This window comes from Orycteropus afer, unplaced genomic scaffold, assembly GCF_000298275.1.
Source record: "Orycteropus afer afer isolate SDZICR_OR568_19922 unplaced genomic scaffold, OryAfe1.0 scaffold00018, whole genome shotgun sequence".
Taxonomy (NCBI): Eukaryota; Metazoa; Chordata; class Mammalia; order Tubulidentata; family Orycteropodidae; genus Orycteropus; species Orycteropus afer.
In genome coordinates this window covers 19,564,141-19,569,833 of record NW_006921605.1, presented here as the reverse complement: position 1 = coordinate 19,569,833, position 5,693 = coordinate 19,564,141, and the positions used below count along the sequence as shown (strand labels likewise).

Below are 5,693 nucleotides of genomic sequence, written 5' to 3'. Positions count from 1 at the left end.
CCTAGAGCCTGGCACTTTGAACTTGGACTTAAACCCTCCAAATTGTAAGAATAAACTCCTATTTATTAAGGCCATCCCATTTGTGGTATATTTCTTGTCAAGAGAAGCACTAGGTAACCAGAACAATAACATTTTTATTTGTATTATGATGAGTCAGCAACTCTTTTATAGTAGACTTGACTTTATTTGATAAAGCTTGTCATGTCAAATTAAATTTTATTTCCTCTTTTGTCACTTTTTCCTTGTTTTATTTATTTACTTTCTTTAGATAGTTGCTTTCTCCCTGAAAAATCATAATTTAGGTACATTAATTGTAGTTTTCTTTTTTCATTTACTTTTAGACTGTGCCATATTGTTAAATTCTATCATTTTTTTTTCTTCCTTGTCCCCCCTTTGTTTTTTCAATTTAACTTTATTTTTTTGATCCTAATAAACCAGACCATGGGGGAGATGCATAGCCAGCAGGTAAAAGCTTCTAGGCCCTCCCCCTTTCTTTGCAATGTTGCTGGTGTATTATTAAAGCACAATCATGAAAAATGGCATCCTGGATAGGTTAGCAGGATCCTGTCCTCGCCTACTTCCAAATTTTAAGCCCAACATAGATTAGGAGTTATAAAGGAAGAAATAAAAGAAGCCTGTCTCAAATAGCTGAGAGAAAGATGAGGCAGTCTGTTTCCGTAAAGATTTACAGCCTTGTGAACCCTATGGGCAGTTCTGCTGTGTCCTGAAGGGTCACTATGAATCAGAATCAACTTGATGGCAGTGGATTTGGGGTTTGGTCACAAAAGAGTATTTCTTCTACCCGACTTTCCCAGCCCAGCCCCAGGAAATTCATGGCACTAAAAGGTTTATTTTCTAATGAATGTTTTGGAACTAAAATGATATGAAGATTATAAGATTCTACCCAAAAGCTCTGTTAAAACTTTCTAAAATACAGATTTCTCTTTCCAGATAAATTTTTCACTGTTCACATCTTTATAAGTTCTATTTCTCAAACCTTTTGACAATTAGTTTATCTTTAGGTTAACCTTACTAAATACATTTTTGAATCTCAAGCTCAACTTTGTGAAAATACTTTCTTGGTACTTTATCTTGTTCTGCCCCTTTTTATATTCATTTTTCATATTTTATTTTCCTGGTTTTAGCTTTGATTGGGTCTGTCTCTGTACCACTCTACCATGATTTTTTTCCTTCAGATTTATGCCAGTTTCCTCCTAAAAACTCCCTTCTGCTATGAAACTTTATCAAAGACAAATACATCAATAGTTATATAAAGTTCTTATTTTAATGCCTTTCTACTGGGTCAGACCAGTTGTACTTCAGCATCATCTGCAGTGTTCCACCTTACAGAGGAGCCCCTACGGGTAGATTCTCACTTTCACCGTTAACGTATGTGTGTCACCTGTTTACTCTTCTTTGCCGGCCTCCTCTCCTCAGATGATCTTGGGAGAAATTAGTGAGTACAGACAGTATTGTTGTTGTTGTTATGTGCCGTCGAGTCAAACCCGACTCATAGAGACCCCTCCTTGGGTTTCCGAGGCAGTATCACTACGGAAGTAGGATTGCCCAACCTTCCTTCCGAGGAGTGGATTTAATCTTCCTTTAAATTGGGCCCCAAATGATGAATATCTTGGGACTTAAAAAAAAAAAAAAGACTTACATTGCCAAAACAATGACTGGAAAAAGAAAATCCTAAATGTTACCACACACTTTAATATCTCAGACATGAAGCCCTGATTTACATTTTATCACAACTTTTTTCTTAGGAAAGACTTCTTAGTGATCAGCTGTTGTGTGGCATGAAGCCGATTCTGGCTCGTGGTGACCCTATAGGACAGTGTTCAACTGCCTTGAAGGGTTTCCAAGGCTGTAATCTTTAAGGAAGCAGACTGGCATCCCACAGAGTAGCTGGTGGTTTGAACCACTGACTTGGAGCAACATTATCTCCCTTGTATTTAAATTTATAATTAGACATTCACAGTACCCCAAGGATAAAGGTAGAAGATGGAAGTATAAAGAAGGATTAAATGTCCACTCTGAGCTGTAAAGATCATCTCAGTTGAAATTCCCTTCTCAGAGAAAAGAGAGAAGTCTGCATGGATTGCACTTCACGGCTCTAAAATAACTCCCTTCTTTGTTGGAATATCACTTATTTTAGTAAGAGGTTCTCTCTCTCTCTTTCTCTCTTTCTCTTTCTCTTCCAGGATGTATTTCTCTTCTGATTAATTCATACCAGACACTCTCTTAGGGAGCTCTGGTGGCGTAGTACCTAAGGCATTTGACTGCTAACTAGAAGGCTGGCGGTTCAAACCCACCAGCCACTCCTTGGAAGGAAGGTTGGGCAATCTACTCACTTAGTGATACTGCCTTGGAAACCCAAGGAGAGGATCTATGGCTGTTTCCTTCTTTTTATACTATCTCTAGGATACTGAATTTTCTCCTTGACTCCATCTTACAGTTCTTTTACATTCCTCCTACCCACTGCTATTGAGTTGATTCTGACTCACAGCAACCCTGTAGAACAGACGACAGCACTCTATAAGGGTTCCAAGGCTGTTATCTTTACAGAAGCAGACTGCCGCATCTTTCCCCTGCAGAGCAGCTGGTAGGTTTGAACCATCAACTTTTCAGTTAGCACCTGAGCTCTTTTTTTTTTTTTTTTTTTTAAAAAGGAAGCAAAGTGTCCTTTACATACTACATCTTGGGAGTTGCTATGAGTCGGGATGGACTTGATGGCAGTGAGTTTGGTTTTTTTTGTTTGTTTGTTTTGTTTTTTGGTATTTAGGGGAGAGGACACCACACTTCTACATAATTAAAATCAAAGACCTCACATTTTTATTTCGTGTCTGTTATGCCATGAATTCATAGAGAATAGGGCCCAGTAGCTCAGGCTTGTTTCCATGGGTCTCACAAGGTGTGCCTCTCTGGGTGGAGCAGGGTGGGGCTTCAGTCGACCCAAATGCCTTTTTCCTTCTTTCCTTCTTCCTTTTCTGATCCTTTACCTTCACACATTCCAGGAAGCTTCAGTCGGTTCTAACTCATAGCAGCCCCTGTGTATAACAGAATGAAGCATGCCTGGTCCTCCGTCATCCTCACAATTGTAGGCCGTGTGTAAGCCTATTACAGCCACTGTGTTGATCCATCTCATTGAGGGTCTTCCTCTTTTTTGCTGACCCTCTACTTTATCAAGCATGATACCATTCTCCAGGGACTGGTCCCTTGTGACAACATGACCAAAGTACAGAGGTTGAAGTCTCACCATCCTTTCTTCTAAGAAACATTCTGGCTATACTATCTCCAAGACAGATTTGTTTTTCTGGCATTCCATGGTATATTGGTATTCTTTGCCAACACCTTAGTTGAAATGCATCAATTCTTCTTCGGTCTTCCTTATCCATTGTCCAGCTTTCTCATGCATATGAAGCAATTAAAAATAAATAAAAATAAATAAATTAAAATGCCTTGGGTTGTCTTTTTTTTTTTTTAATTGTGATTTGAGTGGAAGTTTACAGAGCAAATACATTTTCCATACAACAGTTCATGCACATTTTGTTTCGTGACATGGATTATAATCCCCATAATGTAACAGCTCTCTTCCCACTTTCTTCCTGTGATTACCTTTTCCTGTGTCCTTCTTTCCTGTGCATTCTTGCCCTCTGGGCTGTCTTCCTGTGCAAATACTGCCTTTCTGATCTCCCACTGTTGACTTTCCTAAAGAGTGTACCTACCTTGTGTAAATGTTCACCTTACATGTCTGTCTTTTGTTTAGCTGGAAGCCATGGGAGTGAGTTTAATTCCATGCCCGAAGAGTGACTAGGGGCCACGGTCTTGGGCGTTTCACCAGTCTGTATCAGACTAGGAAGCCTGATCTTTGTCTTTGATTTTGAGTTTTTTACACATTTTTCTCCCACTCTATCCAGGATCTCCTATTTTGACCCCTTTCCGAGTGGCTGACAGTGGTAGCCAGGCACCATCTAGTTCTTCTTGTCTCAAAGTCATGTAGGCTGAGGTTTGCATAGTCCAGTAGTCCCAAGCTTGGACTAAGTGTTTCTATGCATCTTTTGTTTTCTTCATTTTTCTTTTCTTCAGATGAGGAGAGACCAGTTATTAAATCTTAGATGGCTGCTGCTTGGCAAGAATCTTGCCCTTAACTTGTTTGTACAAAGCCAATGGCAACAGCTTGCTGGGTAACATTGTAGACTCTTCTGGTTTTGCCATGTTAACATTTGTGGGGCATTCCTTTTTGAACAGTGCCCATTCTCCTGATGTCTGCAGCATCACCTTTCTTGTAGATTCACATATATGTGGGCAGAGGAACAATTCTGTTTTCCAAAAGGGCTAGAAAACATATAGCGGAGTGGGTGCCCCTCCTCTCTCCTTTGTGTTCTTCATTTTGGCAGATTACTGCAAGATGGTGGTACAGGCCGACAGCAGCAGCCAAGCTCTTAACCAGTGTGCCACTAAGACTCCTTACGTTCTTCCTGTGTTCCTCAGTTTCTCCTACCATCCCTCAATTTCTTCCTTACATATCTACTATAAGTTACTGATCTCTGTCCGTCTACTAGCCCCAGATTTCATAATAAAACATTGTTACTAAGATTTTTAGATATATAGAGTCCCTTGAGTGTGGGGTAGTGCTGTCTTTATCCGAACTCAGTAGGTATAATACTTACTATGCTGCCATGCGAATGCTTTAATAAAGTTCCAGTAAAGGACTTAAAAGCTTTGAGAATTAAATTGTAACTGTTTCTCCTATACTGAGCGATACTGGATCAATAAAACGTTTCATTGTTTTTGAATTGGTTGACAAAGTTATAAGGAAAGAGATTCTAATAATATTGGCTATTGATGGCCTGTATATATGTAAGCAAATTACTTGAGATCATCATTTGTGATAGTGATTTAAAAAGACAAGCTCAAGTATTACCCTCTTAGCAGAGGTGAGAATTCTGCCATTTCAAAGCTTACTTTTGTCAGAGAACCTTATGTAGGACTCTTAGCCTTAGGCCTTTGTTGCCATGGAGACAGTAACTGGCATTAACATAACAGTATATTGTTTTTCTTACATCTACATAAAATATACATACACATTCTCAGATAGTAAAGTGTGATTTAGTTGTCTATAGGTTGTAAGTATTGGCACATTTCAAAACTATTTTCTGTATTCTAATTTTTTTTTTAATCCTCTAAAGAAAATAGAGGAGAATTCTGCCACTGTGATGACAGAACTTTATATAAGTTTTTACAGGGATAACTTGCAATCCTCTGTGAATTAGTAATGGAAGAGGCTTTTGAAGAATATGCAGAAACTATTGAAAAAAGTAATTTCGTCTTAAGCACTTACATGTCTGAGACAGTTATGATGCTATAATGTATACCAATCACTTTCCAGTTCAACTGGTATTTCTGTGCTAGTGCTGTGCTAAGCACTTCCCCCTAATAGCTTATGTACTAGAAGTCATCTTGAAAGTACCAAAGCAGTCTTCGTAATTGAACTTTCAAAATATTTAATTATTATGTTGTTGTTATGTTGTTATTTGCCGTCAAGTCAGCCCCGACTCATAGCGACCCCTCCTTGGGTTTCCGAGGCAGTATCGCTACGGAAGTAGGATTGCCCAACCTTCCTTCCGAGGAGTGGCTGGTGGGTTTGAACCGCCAGCCTTCTGGTTAGCAGTCAAGTGCCTTAGGCACTA

The 5,693-nt window shown here is 39.1% G+C and overlaps 1 protein-coding gene across 1 annotated transcript in view; it reads left to right on the top strand.

The window, feature by feature from the left end:
* TANC2 (tetratricopeptide repeat, ankyrin repeat and coiled-coil containing 2) overlaps positions 1–5,693 on the top strand; it is a 413,117-nt gene that overhangs the window by 161,101 nt on the left and 246,323 nt on the right. The gene's annotated exons all lie outside the window — the stretch shown is intronic.